General features: G+C 53.6%; 1 long non-coding RNA gene across 1 annotated transcript; it reads left to right on the top strand.

Moving 5' to 3' along the window:
- The first annotated feature begins 4122 nt into the window (after positions 1-4122).
- LOC144305210 (uncharacterized) lies at positions 4123-16053 on the top strand. Its single transcript, XR_013372273.1, has 3 exons — positions 4123-4279; positions 13414-13554; positions 15116-16053. It is a non-coding gene; the product is annotated as an uncharacterized LOC144305210 (long non-coding RNA).
- Positions 16054-16727: the final 674 nt, after the last annotated feature.

Below are 16727 nucleotides of genomic sequence, written 5' to 3' on the forward strand. Positions count from 1 at the left end.
TCGCCCGCGAGACAGGTCTCCCTGGCTTGAAGTTGCATTTCTCTAATGAGTGAATAAACCTAAAAAATGACACGGGCCGTTTACATTTCCTTTTCTGCGAGCTGCCTGGTAATACCCTTGGCCCGTTTAAAAGGCAAATTATTGGGATCCCTGGGTGGCGCAGCGGTTTGGCGCCTGCCTTTGGCCCAGGGTGCAATCCTGGAGACCCGGGATCAAATCCCACATCGGGCTCCCTGCATGGAGCCTGCTTCTCCCTCTGCCTGTGTCTCTGCCTCTCTCTCTCTCTCTCTCTCTCTGTGACTATCATAAAAAAAAAAAAAAAAAAAAAAAGGCAAATTATTAGTCTGTCACTGGTTCTTGGGAAACGACCGGAGCAAAGGAATTAGCCCTTGGAGCTTCACCACGTCTGAGCAGGACGGTGTCTGGAGAGCCAGAGGGTCTGCCCTGGAGGGGGCTGCCCTCCTCCTCAGATCCTGAGAGACGAAGCTGACGGTTTAGGTTTGCTAAAAGCAACACCAAGGCCATTTAGGACGGAGCTGGGCGCGGTCCGTGTGTCTCTGCTCCAGGCCGGCCCGCCGGGGCCCTCGGGCCTGGGAGATCTGGAGCCTTCAGATCCAGGCCTGTTCTGTGCACCCTGTGTGCCAAGTCAAGAGCTCAATTCTAGTTAAAATATTACTGGGCAGCCCCGGGGGCCCAGCGGTTTAGGGCCGCCTTCGGCCCAGGGTGTGACCCTGGAGTCCTGGGATGAGTCCCACGTCGGGCTCCCTGCATGGAGCCTGCTTCTCCCTCTGCCTGGGTCTCTGCCTCTCATGAATAAATAAAATCTAAAAAAAAAAAAATATACTATTATTAAAAATAAATATTTTTAAAGTTTTTACTTATTAGAAGAGCGTGTGTGTGCTTGAGAACACGGGTGGGGTGGGTGGGGGGGCAGGGGGTGCAGAGGAAGAAGCAGACTCCCTGCTCAGCCCTGATTCAGGGCTCCATCCCAGGAACCCCAGGTGGGGAACTGACCCCAAGTCGGAGGCCTGGCTGACTGAGCCACCCAGGCGCCCCTAGAAAGTATAATCACAACATATCACCAGGGACGTCTGGGTGGCTCGGATTGGACGTCTGCCTTTGGCCCAGGGTGTGACCCTGGGCTCCTGGGATCGAGTCCTACATCGGGCTCCCTGCATGGAGCCTGCTCCTCCCTCTGCCTGGGTCTCTGCCTCTCTCTGTCTCTGTCTCTCTCCCTGTGTCTCTCATGAATAAATAAATAAAGCTAATTTGGGGCTTTGCGGTTAGACCTGGATTCTGTTCTCAGCTGTATGGGTCTTGGAAAAGTTACTTAGCCTTTCTGAGCCTATAAACTGGGAGGCTAGTCATCCCTGCTTTTTAGGGCGGTTGTGTGGATTAAATGAGCTTGTGTAGGCCAAGTATCCTGCTTGGTACACAGCCCATGACAAGTGCCCAATAAAGCGTAATCATTGTACATTTTTTCACGTCCCTGCTGTTTGTATCAATCAGCTTGCATTACTCACCGACCACAGCTCTGTGCACACTTGCCTTCTCTTTCCATTTCCCCTTAATTTCACTTTTTTTTTTTTTTTGAAATAATGTCTTCTTTGGCAACAAAGTCATTCCTTTTTATAGGTCATGGACATGTTCAAGTCCATTTTTTTTTTCAAGTCCATTTTTTAAAAATGTTTGTTGGTAAACGGTGGCAGAGCTAGTACATCTCAGAAGGAGCTTTTGCAAGAGTGACCGCAAAGGAGCAGGGGCTCCTCAGAGTATCAGGAAACCCAGTGTAGTTTTGCCAGATACTCAGTTCCCTAAGTCCGAGGGCTTCCTGCTATTTGTTTCACTCTAACCAGCCTGCCAGCATCTCCGGGGTTTATTGAAAAGATCTTAAGGGAGGATTTTGAAAAAGCTGGTCCGGGCTTGTTTGCCAACAAGGCCAATCAATAAATCAAGGATTCAGGGATCCCTGGGTGGCTCAGCGGTTGAGCACCTGCCTTCGGCCCGGGGCCTGGTCCTGGGGTCCGGGGTCCCACGTCAGGCTGCCTGCGTGGAGCCTGCTTCTCCCTCTGCCTGTGTCTCTGCGTCTCTCATGAATAAATAAATAAAATCTTTAAAAATCAATCAAGGATTCACTGGGGACCTCAGTCAAGTCCTGAAGAGGGAACACAAGCTGAAGGGACAGTCTGCCCAGAGGACTGACAGCAGAACGTGGGGCCAAGTACTCTTAAGATCCTTATGTGCCAGGAGCCTTGGGGGCAAAGGAGGTGGCTTCCTGGAGTAGGTGACATTGTGCCGACTGGTTGGGGACGAAGAGGCGTGTGTCAGGAAGGTGAGGGGCATCAAACACTGCAGGTGGAGGGAACAGACTTGGTGGAAGGCCTGAAGTTCGCTAAGGCTGGAAGCCATCCTTTTGCTGTGTTTTGGGGCCGAGTGCGATCCTGATCCCGGCGAGTGGGGCAGGCCTGTGTCATGAAGTGGCAGGTGTGACATCCTGAGTCCTTTTGAGTGTGTGGACAAAGGGAGGCCGCGGAGGGTGGGCAGGGGACTGACACGGCCCGTGTGTGTTTTTAGAGCGAGCGAGAGCCCTGCGTGACCGTGGCAAGCGGCTCCACTTTAGCCTCGAGTGAGGAGCGATGGAGTAAGTGTGTCTCGCTGCACGCTGGGAACCGAAAGGTGTTCTTAATTAGAAGCAAATTAATCTTTATGGAAATTTGACCTTGGGGGATGGAGGGATCACCAACCCCTAGAACCCCTGGCTAGAGCTGGGATTCCCAAAGGCCAGTGCTGGTCTGGGGACAAGTTTTCATGGGTCTGAGTTGAAATGACAAGAATAAGAATAATACAGAGGAGTTTTTCTTAAAATGTAATCAGGTCCGAGGACTGCCTTTATTCAGAGATTTTGTCTTCCTACCTTTTGGTATTGAAACGGCTATTCCTGAGTGGTGATGGCCGTGGTGGTGGCGGGTGGTCGATTTGTCCCCATGCCCTCATGCAGCCGTGCAAGGCAGTTACTGTTAGGGTCCCTGAAATCTAGGGTCCTTGGGGCCGAGGGCGCCTGTGTCCGCAGCACCGCCTGTCGGCCAAGTAGGACCTTGCAGGCGGGCTGCGTTTCCGATGGTGCAGAGAGAAGATTGTGTAAAGCCATTGCCCAATAAATCCCTTAAATCCAAAGGCTGCTGGCCCAAGCCCATGGGTGCTTCAGGGGACTCGTCCCCGGGAATCTGGGAGGGGAGGGAACCGGTTTGCCCACCATCTGGAGCCAAATGGCAGGCAGCTAGGATCCAATGCGGGGAAAGGGGACTGGGCAGCGGCTGTGAAGGCCACCCCCAAATCCAGGAAAGTACCTGGGCGCCTGGGATGCTGCGGGCTCAGGGAGCGCAGGCAGTCACGCACCAGTGACAAGCCCTAGGATGACACCAGGCCCTTTGGGAAGCCCCAGCCACTACTGTATTTTTTTTTTTTTTTATGTTTTTTAACATTTAGGATTGCCATACATGCTTATTCATTGAACATTCAGAAAAACACAATGAGAAAATTAAAATTACCCAGAAAGGGCAGCCTGGTGGGCTCAGCGGTTTTGTGCTGCCTTCAGCCCAGGGCGTGATCCTGGGGACCCGGGATTAAGTCCGTCGGGCTCCCTGCGTGGGGCCTGCTTCTCCCTCTGCCTGTGTCTCCCCCCCCCCCATCTCTCATGAATAAATAAATAAAATCTTGGAAAAAAAATTACCCAGAAAGCTACCTGGAACTTTTATATATTTTCTTCCAATTTCTTTCCCGTGCACATATATATTGTGTGTATTGTAGTTTTATAAAATTAAGGTCATCCTGCTTCTACTATTCTGTAACCCTTTTTATTTTTTATTTTTTTACTTTTTTAAGATTTTATTTATTTATTCATGAGAGACACAGAGAGGGAGAGGCAGGCTCCCTGCAGAAGCCCGATGCAGGACTTGAGTCTCGATCCCAGGTCTCCAGGATCACGCCCTGGGCGAAGGCAGATGCCCAACTGCTGAGCCACCCAAGTGTCCTGTGTCACTCTTTTTTACTTAATATTTTATACCACAGGCAGTTTTTTATATCTTAAAATTCATTTTCTTTTTTTTTTTTTTAAAGGTTTTATTTATTTGACACAGAGAGAGCACAAGCAGGGGGAGTGGCAGAAGGAGAGGGAGAAGCGGGCTCTGCACTGAGCAGGGAGCCTGACACGGGGCTTCATCCCAGGACCCTGAGGTCATGACCTGAGCCAGACAGATGCTTAACTGACTGAGCCACCCAGGTGACCCAAATTCATTTTCTCAAATGTCATTAAGTGTCAAAATTTATAACACTGCATGGTTTTCACTCTACAGAAATGAAATGCAGAGATTTTATTTAATACAATGTTAATATATTTATTTTGTAACAAATTATTGTTTAAGTTTTATTTATTTATTTGAGAGAGAAAGAGCTGGGAGATGGGCAGAGGAGAGAATCTCAAGCAGACTCCCTTCTGAGCGTGGATCCCACGTGGAGCCTATTCCATGACCCTCAGGTCACCACCTGAGCTGACATCAAGTCAGTCACTCAATCGTCTGAGCCACCTTGGTGCTCCTATTTTATGAGAAATTATCTTAACAAATACTGCTGTGTGGTTATCCAGAGGGGCCCCTGGGGGGCTCCGTGGGTGAGCGTCTGCCTTCGGCCCAGGGCGTGATCCCGGGGTCCTGGGGTCGAGTCCCACATCAGGCTCCCTGCAGGGTGCCTGTGTCTCCCTCTGCCTGGGTCTCTGCCTCTCTCTCTGTGTGTCTCTCATGGATAAATAAGTAAAATCTTTATAAATAAACAAACAAATAAATAAATGGCTTTCTAGAAAGATTTATCTCCTTTATTGAAACAAAGCATATATATCAGTAAAAAGAGGACCTATAGACTAGAGACATGCTTTAAAATATTTGAGTGATCTGTTGAGTCGAGTCTGGATGGTTGGAAGAAACGGGCCACTCGTTGATCATAGTGGAAGCTGTTGATGGCGTGCGAGGGGTTATTGTTCCTTTTCACAATAAAAAGCGAAGCAAGAATGCATGCATTCTCCAGCTGAGGACGTTCCCACTGTCCCCCGTCTTCTCGGAAGTAGCCCTTGCAGGTTTCTTTGTTCCTAGTGACACGGCCAGGGTGGCCCCCAGGCGTGGGCGACCTCTGCCTCTGTGGCTCTGGCGCAGTGTCTAGAACCCTCTTCTCTTGCTGGCCGCTGTGACGTTCAGTCAAGGTAGAGTTTTAGAAACCACAGAAGCAAATCCTGAGGGAAACATGTCCAGGCCTGTCACTAGCCTTGTCACAGGCCCCCTCCCGTGTGTTCACCCTTTATCCCGAGGCCTTGTGAGGGCCAGCCACACCAGCGTCACCTGGGCGCATGTTAAAAACGCAGACCCTGAACCCCATCCTGGACCTGCTGGACTGGATCTGTTCTACCAAGATTCCCAGGGGACATGGAAGTGATCTAGTGCGGAAAGCCCTGAGCTAGGGGCAGCTCTGCTCTGATCCTGAGAAGCTGCTGGGCCGCCGGAGCCGGTCTCTTAGGCCAGGGCTGTGCTCCCTGCCCTGTCCCACCCACCACCCCAGGACCCATCCCCGCCCTACCTGCCCCCTCCCCGTTTTTCAAGATTTATTTATTTATTCATGAGACAGAGAGAGCGAGGGGGGCAGAGACAGAGGCAGAGGGAGATGCAGACTCGATCCGGGGACCCCAGGATCATGCCCTGGGCTGAAGGGAGGCGCTCACCGGCTCAGCCGCCTTGTAGCTTTACTCCCTCTTCTGGCTCCAGGGAGGCGGCAGTTATTTGCTTTGTTTTCCAGGTTAGCATTTGCATTTCCTCTCCTGTCCTCCCTCCCTCTCCCCTCCCTCTCCCCTCCCTTTCTCCTCCCTCTCTCCTCCCTGTCTCCGCCCTCTCCCCCCTCTCCCCTTCCTCTCCCCCCTCTCCCCTTCCTCTCCTCCCTCTCCTCCCTCCTTCTCCCCTCCCTCTCCCCTCCCTCCCTCTCCACCCTCTCCTCCCTCCCTCTCCTCCCTCCTTCTCCCCTCCCTCCCTCTCCCTTCCCTGTCTCTGCCTTCTCCCCTCCCTCTCCCCTCCCTCCCTCTCCACCCTCTCCTCCCTCCCTCTCCTCCCTCTCCTCCCTCCCTCTCCTCCCTCCTTCTCCCCTCCCTCCCTCTCCCTTCCCTGTCTCTGCCTTCTCCCCTCCCTCTCTCCTCCCTGTCTCCACCCTCTCTCCTCCCCCATCTCTCCTCCCTCTCCCCTCCCTCCCTCTCCCCTCCCTCTCTCCTCCCTCCCTCCCTCCCTCTCCCCTCCCTCCCTCTCCTCCCTCTCCTCCCTCTCCTCCCTCCTTCTCTCCTCCCTCTCCCCTCCCTCTCTCTCCTCCCTCTCCTCCCTCCCTCTCCTCCCTCTCCTCCCTCTCCTCCCTCCTTCTCCCCTCCCTCTCCCCTCCCTCCCTCTCCTCCCTCTCCTCCCTCTCCTCCCATCCCTCCCTCTCCTCCCTCCCTCTCCCCTTCCTCTCTCCTCCCTCTCCCCTCCCTCTCTCCTTCCCCCTCCCTCTCCCCTCCCTCCCTCTCCTCCCTCTCCTCCCTCCCTCTCCTCCCTCTCCTCCCTCTCCTCCCTCCTTCTCTCCTCCCTCTCCCCTCCCTCTCTCTCCTCCCTCTCCCCTCCCTCTCTCCTTCCCCCTCCCTCTCCCCTCCCTCTCTCCTCCCTCTCCTCCCATCCCTCCCTCTCCTCCCTCCCTCTCCCCTCCCTCTCTCCTCCCTCTCCCCTCCCTCTCTCCTTCCCCCTCCCTCTCCCCTCCCTCCCTCTCTCCCTCCCCCTCCCTCCCTCCTCCCTCCCTGTTGGAACTCAGTGAGGGGCTACTGGTGGGCACTTAAAGATACCCTGATCCCAGGCCTGTAAGGCATCCTGTCTGCGAAGGCAAATCACTAACTCCCCAGTCCCTCCCGCCCCTGCCAGCACCGGGGAGGCCGCTGGGTGGGGTGAGCACCCCTGTGTCAGGGGCAGGCCTCTGGAGACTAGGCTTCAGGGGCACCCCTGCCCCCCATTCTCCATGGCCTGTCAGCTGCCCCCCTCTCTCACTCATGGGCTTCTCCTCAGGCTGCGGAGGAAAGGGAGAGCAGGTCAGGGAGGGAGGCTAAGAGCTGCAGAAATCCATGTCTGGCCTGTTTGGGAGAAGTGGTTTGGCGGCCGCAGGGCTAGGGTTGTGACACTGTGTCTTGTCTGGTCTCCCTACAGCCTGACACCCAGGGGAGGAGGCTAACAGCTTCCTCTCATGTGCATTTGTTTTCCTTTGGGTTCCCATTTGGAATGATTTTTTTTTTTTTTAAGATTTTATGTATTTATTTGAGAGAGAGAGAGAGAGAGATCACAAGCACGGGTGAGGAGCAGAGGGAGAAGCAGACCCCTGCTGAGCAGGGAGCCCAGTGAGGGGCTCAATCCCAGGCCCCAGGATCATGACCTGAACCAAAGGCACACACTTAACCGACTGAGCCACCCAGGTGCCCCCCCCATTTGGAATAATTATTATTTTCAACTCCTTTATGTCTCTACTAGGTATTTTAATTTTAATTTTTATTTATTTATGATAGTCACAGAGAGAGAGAGAGAGAGAGAGGCAGAGACACAGGCAGAGGGAGAAGCAGGCTCCATGCACTGGGAGGCTGACTTGGGATTCGATCCCGGGTCTTCAGGATTGCGCCCTGGGCCAAAGGCAGGCGCCAAACCGCTGCGCCACCGGGATCCCTCTACTAGGTATTTTAAAATGTCAGATATCAAATATTCCCAAATATGTCATCCATCCATTTATTCAGCCAACATTGCCTGCTTTCCGGCTGTGTACCAGACCCTGATGTAGGAGCTGGAGGGACAGGCAGGAGCCAGACAGGAATGGGCCACCAGACCTGGCGTTCACTTAATGTCAGACGAGCCTTGCTCCCGCTAGGCCCCTTACCAAAATAAAAAGAGTGAGGATTTTTTTTTTTCTTCCCAAGAAACACATGTCCTTTTTTGCCAAAAGAACAGTCTCATTTTAGATTTTCTGGAACATAAAGAAATAAAGTGTTTTGCTCATATGTAGTCTGGCGCTTGAATACAAATCCCTTTACCATCTTGACGTTGGTCCTATTTTCTCCCCCACTGTGTTCACTTCATCTTACAACCATCAACTCAGTCCGCTGAGTATCCAAGCCACAGTGTCCTTCTTACTCATTCTCCTTTGGTCAGGCAGAGACGGAGTTCCCACTTCTTTTCTATTTAACCAACTTTTCTCAGTGCCTAGCATTTAATCTGGTACAGCCCTTGCAAAATAATTACCCATGCTATTTTTGCAAGGTATTGATTAAGCACATCTACACCTAAGAAAGTTTTTCCTTAAATGGCACACATTTTGGCAAAAAGGAAATCCTTACTGAAACCTTGAAAAGGTTTACTTATTGTACTTAATTCCCCTTAAATACAGAGAGTTCAAAAAAAAAAAAATACAGAGAGTTCAGGAATGGAGGAATTTCTGCCGCTGGTTGTATGGTCTTAGCCAGGTCCCTGTCCTTTCCTGGGCCTGAGTTTCATGGGCTATAAAAGAGGGGGTTAGGGGCACCTGGGTGGCTCAGGGGTTGAGCATCTGCCTTTGGCTCAGATTGTGATCCTGGGATTCCAGGATCAAGTCCCACGTTGAGCTCCCTGCAGGGAGCCTGCTTCTCCCTCTGCCTGTGTCTCTGTCTCTCTCTGTGTCTCTCATGAATGAATAAAATCTTAAAAAAAAAAAAAAGAAGAAGAAGAAGAAGGGGTTAGAAGAGGGCCCACTAGAGAGGGTCTGTGAGAACCAGGCCCAAGGAGGAGGAGCGGATGCTTTCACTCTGCTGCCGCCTGCACTGCTCACCGTGTGTGAGGGGCCGGCCCCCAGACAGAAGCCCTGGCGGTGCCCCAGGCTGCCGCTCCAGTGCCACCTCATTTCAGGCTTTTAATCTCTCAGGAGCATCAGTTTCCTCATCTTGAGATGAGGGCGAGCAATTGTGAGGGTCAAGGTGTCAGAGCTTCCAGCAGTGAGCTCTGATTACCCACTAACGTTTGCTTCTCCCCCTCGGCCCAAGTTGGAGGTGAGCCAGATTCCCCTCGTGTGCCTCCTGCTGCGTGCAGAGCATTATAAGGCCCTTCCCACAGGGAGCTTAGTGGATGGGGAGGTGGCTCTGGCAAATATGAATGGGGCCTGGAAGGGTGGGGAGCTAGTATGCACCGCCTGGCCTGGGGAGTGGGGGAACCCGGCGGGTTCACACACGTGTAGGCTTCGGAGGCCGCCTCCCCAAGGGTCCCCAGATCAAAGCTGCTTGGTTTGTTGCCGGACTTGGGGCGTCTACCCTAGTCTGCACATCTGTAGAGCCCAAGGCTCGTGGCCACTTTGATATTGGGCCCACCCAGGGAATTTTTTATTTAGGTGATTGTATTTTTCCCTTCTGTAATTTCCATTTGGTTCTTTTAATCTTTTATTTCTCTCCTGAGGTGATCTTCTTATTCAGGTCAAGAGTGTTTGTTATTACTTCTTGGAGCATGGTTATAACAGCTGCTTTAAAGTCTCCCAGATTTAAAAAAAAGAATAAAAAAAAAAAAAAAGCCTCCCAGATAATTCCAACATCTGCCTCATCTTGGGATTGGCATCTACTCTCTTTTTTCCCTTGAGATGTTAGATTTTGGGGGTTCTTCCTACACTGAGTATTTTTGAGTATGCAGACATTGTGAAAATTCTGTTATAAAGCTCTGGTCTTATAAAGCTTAGGGGTGATGTAGTTTTGTTTGTTTTTGCACGTAATTGATTCAGTTAGGTTCAGGCCACAGGCCGCTACTTACCCTCTGTGGGCCGTGGTTCCCCTATGGGTTTGCCTCTCGTTTTTTGCAGGGCTTTGTGAGCTCTTCCCATCGGCCCAACACATACATCGCGTGGTGGCCAGCTCGGGCCCCGGCTGGCAGTCTGTCCCATAGTTCACTTTCCAGAGCCTTTGCTGTGTCCTCTAGGGCCAGACCCATGCATGGGCAGCTTGGGGATGGGCCCAGGAAATTATATACCCCTTTATGGGGTTGATTCCTTGAGCCTCTTCCTCTTCACAATCTCCCTGGCACTTTTTAAAACCCCAGGCCCTCCTTTCTGGTTTTCTGGTGTCGTGACAGGCAGGACTTGAATCGTTTCCTCACCATACACTTCCCATGACCGCAGCTGCCTCTGACCATTCCTCTGAGAGAACGGAGAGAGAGGTGAAGGCAATGGGGATTTCTCTCATCCTTCTGGGACCACAGGCTGTCAGGTCAGAGACAGCCTCCCCAGAGCTTCTGTTGCCTCTGTGGCCATTGCTGCCGCTGCTGGTGTGGGTTTGCCAGGGAGTGGGGGACAGAACAAGAATGAATGTGGATTTCCTCCACTCACTTGAACCCACAGGAGTCCCTTTTCTATTCCTCGGACCAGAAATAGCTTCTTTTGGAACTCTTTCTGGCTGCCCCCAGGCCACAATTCCAGATTTCCTCTATGTTTGAGTCCAAGCTGGGGGATGCCAGAAAGGACATCCAGTGTCGTTGCTGGTTTGCTGTTACTTCAGGTTGTGAGTTCCTTATCGACTCACCTGCCACCGTTTACTCTCCAGAGTCTCAAATAGCAGACTTCACACTGGGACAGGATCTGCCTCTCAGATTTGCACTCCTGAGGGTCTACAAATAGGAGAAAGCCACGGGCCAATCAAGGATTCATCCCTTACGTTGGCCCCATCACTTAATTAGCATCCCCCTGATGACCCCAGGCCCACCCACCCACAGACTCCACTACCTCCATGGAGCATTTGCTAAATCGTAGGCACTTCACAGACCTAATCTCATCTCACACAATAAGCCCACAAATTAGATTTTATTTGTTCCATTTTACAGACAAGGAAACGGAGACTCAGAAAGGTTAGGTGATTTTTTTTTTCAAAACCACGGAAAGAGATGGGACTAGATTCAGATCTTGGTGACTCCATCACCCACCTCGCTACCAGCCAGGCACCCAGCTTGCCAACAGGCTGGATCCTGGGAACCCAATCATGAGTCAGAGGACAACCAAAGACACCACGTGACTTCTTAGAAGCTCTCCTTGTGCCCAGGGCACACCTGAGGGAATGAGATGGCGCATTCTGGCTTTTTGGGCAACCCCCTATGAGAGTGCCCTCAGTAGGCGGGGTGACCAGCATCCCAGTTTCTCTGGCACATTCCCGCGCATGCCTATTTCTCCATCTTGCTAGTAGCATCACTTCTCACTCTCAAAAGCCTCCCAGTACAGACCCTGGCTCGTAATAGAGTTCACTTACCATGGGGGGATGCTTAGCCATGCCTCTGGCCGTATGCTTGGCCTTGTCCTCAGGACAGAATAGGCCCTTGCCCCTCCAGTCAAACCCCTGCATGGGTCAGAAGATGTTTCCTGAATCTTCCCTCAGCCTTTCCTCCGGTGAGGGCAATCCCAGAGGGCTTCCAGCAGGCTGCAGGCTGCTGTGGAGAGGGCATGAGCTTTGGAACCCACACACCTAGGCTCTCCACTTGCCACCCGGGCAGACTATTTAGTTCCTTTGAGTCTTAATGTCTTCATCCATGAAATGGGCATAATAAATTATATTTTAAGGTGGTTGTAGGGATTCGATGAAATAAGAATGTAAAGCACTTGGCACAAACTGCAGGTTAGAGAAGCTGGAGAATCGGGATGCAGAAGAGGGTCCTGGGAGGGGGCTCATTGCCCCAGTGGGGCCGTAAGTGGTGAACAGTATTGTTGCTTAAACACATATTCCCTGAACAAATGCTAAGGTCTTAATAAGAATGCAGCCCTGGGGCAGCCCGGGTGGCCCAGTGGTTTAGCACCGCCTTCAGCCCAAGGCGTGATCCTGGGGTCCCAGGATCGAGTCCAAGCAGGGAGCCTGCTTCTCCCTCTGCCTGTGTCTCTGTCTCTGTCTCTCTCTCTCTGTCTCTCATGAATAAATTAAAAAAAAATCTTAAAAAATAAAAAAGAATGCAGCCCTGGCTGTCATAGGTATTGAGAGTTCTACTGTAACTGCAAAGAAAGCACCTAGCAGGTTATTCATCCTGACTTGGTGGTGCCTGACTGTGGGTGGACAAATTGTGGGTAATCTTTAGTTCTTCATATATATATATATATATATTCAGTTTTTCAACTTTCTAAATCATGTACGTGTGCATGCGTGTGTATAATTTTGTACTCAAAGGAAGTCAAGCATTATAGAAATAGACCCATTGTAAGAATTGTGTTTATTAGTGAGTTGGAAAATTATCTGAGGTTGATAGATGCTGATTCCCTGGGGCGGGGCGGGGGGGGGCGGTCTATGGAGGAGCCTGGCTGGAAACCCAAGCTCCTAGACTCTCAGAAAAATTCAGACAAGTGCGTGCACGTTCATTTACAAAGATAGCTGCTCTGTCCCCTGACTTGGGCCTTACCTGGCCGTCCTTGAGGTCCTGGGACTGAGACTGAGCCTTGAAGACGCAGATTCAGGGCAGAAATAGGGATTGCCCCACAGAAGGGCCAGTGGTTCCAAGAGCTGCCATGGAAGGGCCCCCTGCTTGAGACCTTCTTTTTAGCTCCTCTAGGCTGGGCACGTCTCTTCTAAAAATAAATCCGTGAGGCCCTGAGTGCAGGATGATATGGTGGACAGAGAGCCACAGAGGGAAAGAGGCCTAAAGTGGGCTTTGAGACACCCACAAGGTGGCCTCGGGCTCACCCAGCAATGGGTACTGCCGTTTCATCAAAGGGAAGTGTCCTCTATTCCCCTAAACCCATTGGCACGACAGTCATCCTGCTCCGTAGTCTGCCGCAGCTCCCGAACGAGTGACTCCCCACTCACACTGAGCGTGTGACACTCCACTCACACTGGGTCCACGCCGTGTGGCTCTGGGCACCTCCCTTTTCTGGCCAGGCCCTCGGCATTTCAGGAAACAGTCCGAGGTGTCCCTCAGATGTTTCCAGAATGCTGGGGACAGCTACATAACCACTGGCAGAAGTGCAAGAGATTTAGGAGGATTTACGGGTCATTATCTTATTTACTATTGTTTTCTTATCACATTATTTGCGTTGACTCAAGGAGGCCTCCTGCCCCCCAGCTTGGGGGGGGCTCTCAGAGCTGTTTACTTCTCGCCCTGCCATTTAGTACAAGGGGGCAGGGACCCAATTAGTCATCTTTGTTTTCCGGCACCTTTGGGTTCAGGCACTTAGTAAGAATTTAATGAATAAATGAATGAGTGAATGAAAGGTTGGGCAAGAAAGCCTCAGAGCCCTCCAGCGTCAGAGCAGGACCCCGGCAGGTTTCCCCGGGAGCCCAGACTGACCCGCTCCTGAGCCACCTCCACCAGCGTTGCAGAAACAAAGTTATTTTCTGTCCCCTGTGGGCCCCAGGCTGATGGAGGATCCCCTCACCTGGACGTACCGGATTCACGGGGGTGGGCGACGGCACCCCGAGACTGCTGCCTCGAAACACATATACTTCACTTCCACGTCGGTGGTGAAAAGCAAGTCACAGGGCAACAGGGGCTCCAGGTAAGGATGATGCTGGGAGGAGCAGAGAAGACCTGGCCAATAATAAAGCTTATCACATTTTAGTATAGAATGAGAAAATATCATTTTATTATCACAATAATAAAACCTATCACCTCCCCCCTCCCCTCCCCCAAGGCAACAGCCTACACCTTCCATACAGTCCTGCCTGGGGCCACAGTCCTGGCTTTCTGGAGAGTCTCCTCAGTCGTTTTATTTTATTTTAATTAATTAATTAATTTAAAAAAGATTTCATTAATTTATTCGATAGAGCACAAGCAGGAGGAGCGGCAGGCAGAGGGAGAGGGAGAAGCAGACTCCGGAGCTGAGCTGGGGGCCTGACGTGGGGCTCGATCCCAGGACCCTGAGATCAGGACCTAAGCCCGGGGCTCGATCCCAGGACCCGAGCCGAGGGCGGATGCGTAGCCCGCGGAGCCACCAGGGCGCTGCCCCCCCAATCCGTTCCCCCCCCATTTCCCTCCACCTGGTAATCAGCGTTCTCCTCAAGTCCTTGAATAGCGCCCCCAATATTGGGATCATTTGTGGGTCTCTCCTATCATCTACTGTCCTACCACGTCCGTCACCTGGGGGGGGGCGGCTCTTTCTACGCCCGAGGGTCGGTGGCTGCTGAGGCGTGGAGGGACCAGAGGCCTCAGATGGCATCTTCCTGGAAGAAGCGTTCCTACTTTCCCTTGTAGGGTGCTTAGGGCGCCAGCAGGCAGGGACCCGGTTAGCAGGGGGCCCTCTCGCCCGCCCGGAGGCTGAGGGCGCCTCTGGTAAGGAGATCTCGACGGAGGTGAGAGATGAAGCCAAATGGACAAGAATCTGCTCCGTGCGGGCAGCCGGGATGGGGCAGGGAGCGAGCAGAGGCTGCCCCCTGGACCAGGTGCCCCCTGGCCGGCACGGGTTGCAGGAGGGCCTGGTCTGTAACCTCTTGGCGCTTGCTAGAACGTCACCTCCACGGAGGTTACAACAACCCTGACGGATCTAAGTGCCTAAAACAGTGCTTGGCGCGGAGTAAGCCCCCGGGAGATGTGCGTCAGGTTTGGTTTCTGTGAGTAGACACTTCGGCCAACTACTCTGTTCAAAGGTTCTAAATTAAACCCAAAGTTCCCTTCCTACAAGTCTTTGGAAACATCCTCTTTATGTCTTAAAATGACATTTCACAGATAATACAATCTGTTCCCATATACTATTTAAACACTCTAAGCACGGCCCATGCAGGCTGCCAGGCGTCCTGCCCGGATCCCTGGTCCAGGAGAGGGGTGCTGGCTGCGGAGGGCCCCCGCCGAGGCCCCCTAGGACTCGCCGACGCCAGAGCCAAGGGTGCGCCCCGATCCCTTGCAGTGACTGCCTGATGTGGGGTGAAAGCCAGCCCCTCCTGTTTCAGCGTGACACCTCCCTGAGGGGCCGCCGCGGGGCCTGAGCTCCCCAGGGAGGAGCGGAGGCCTCCCCGGGGACGGCACGGTGGCACCCCTTCTCCTGCCCCAGCCTGCGCTCCCACGCCCCACGGATGCTTCCAACAACACACCCCGTGACACACACATGTCTGTTTCCCGGGCAGCGCCTCCTGCGACGGTGCCCTGTCATATGAAGAGGATCGCAAGAAGAAGAATCTGGAATCCAGCAGCTCTCTGGGGTCCCACTCGGCTGCAGAGGCGCCAGGACCCTGCGGCCTCCCCCGGGGGCATGGGGGCCGTGGGGCCTCAGCTCCTGCCTCGGACCTGCAGGTGGACGGGGACCGCGGCGGGGTCCGGGGGGGAGGGGGACGTGTGCGCAGCAGGCCACGCGAGGCGCACCTCCTGGCCGCGCAGACACCGCAAGTGGGAGGATTTTCTAAACCAGTGACCTGCTCTCGGTAAGAGCCAAACAAGACACGTTCTGAAATCCCCTTAGTTTGCCCAGTAGTTGCTTTCCTGGAAAATTCTGCGTGTCTTAAAATTGTGCAAACACCTGCTGGGCTGCGTGGAATAGAGGACATTTCCTCGTGCTTTCCGGGCTCAGTGTCCTGCGGGCGTTCTCCGCTGGTGGCCGGAGGCCCGGGGACACGGAAACGGCCTCCAGCGCGTCCCCAGCCGCCCTCCCGGGTCATGACCGTCCTCCTTGCCAGCCTTGGTCCCCCGGGAGAGCCCTGGGCGGGGCCCTAACGTGTTCTTCATCTAGTCCTCCCAAGGGGCTGGGGGGGAAGTGTTGGCGTGACCTTCTTTAGCCAAGAAAACCAAGTGCACAAAGGTTCAGTGATTTGGCCCAGTTCACACAGCTCGTCGGTGGGAAGCGAGCAAGACTTGAACCCACGCCTCCGGGTGTCTCCCTACAGGCTGCTCAGCTGCGCTGGTAGTTCTTGGCGTTGCGTGGCCTCCAGGCGGTGGCCCGGTTTGTTGATCACAGAGAACAGACCTCCCCACGCACGCAGAACCACGGCAGGCGCTCAGGCTGCGAGCGGCCGGGCCCCAGGGCCTGGCGGGGCCCCCCCCCACCAGGTGCACGAGTGATGTCCACACGCACGCGGCTGGTGGGCCCCGTAAGGGTGGCTCTGCCCTGCCCAGTGCTGGGTGTCCTCCTCCTCCTGGCTGCCCTGAGGGAGCAGAGGAGATGTGGGGGGCATCGGGGGAGCTCCCCCTCTCCCCTTCCTTCTGTTTCCTTCTGTTGGAGTCAGCGGGGAGGAGGCTGGCCGGGTGTGGGTGGGGAAGGTGTGGGGGAGGGTTGGGGTGAATGTTCAAGGGTTTGGGGGGCTGTGGGGGGCAATGAGGAGGGAGGGAGCCGAGAGGCAGGGAGAGCCCAGGCTCCACGGGGGCCTTGACAAGGGTGTAGGGGGTCCTGGGGCCCCGAGTCCCTCGGGAATGGGGTCCCCAACCTGCCACGGCCGGTGGCTGCCTGGGAGCTGGGGGGCCAGCCCGCGCTCCAGGCGCCTGCACACACTCCATCAATCTCCTGTGGAGGCCCAGAGAAATCAAGGCCAGTCCACCTCAAGGTCAGCGTTAGCACCACCTCAAGGTCAGCGTTAGCACCGGTGCAGCCCTCCCAGGCCCCGTGGCTAAGGGCTGAACTTTGCCTTACTTCAGTTACAGGAAGAAAACAGCTCAGCTTAACGCCCTAGAAAGCCCCATATTAGAATGAGAGCAGCCCAAGCCAGGGCAGAAAGCCCCATATCAGCATGAGAACAGAGCTCAATGCCC

The sequence above is a fragment of the Canis aureus genome, chromosome 35 (assembly GCF_053574225.1).
Source record: "Canis aureus isolate CA01 chromosome 35, VMU_Caureus_v.1.0, whole genome shotgun sequence".
Lineage (NCBI taxonomy): Eukaryota > Metazoa > Chordata > Mammalia > Carnivora > Canidae > Canis > Canis aureus.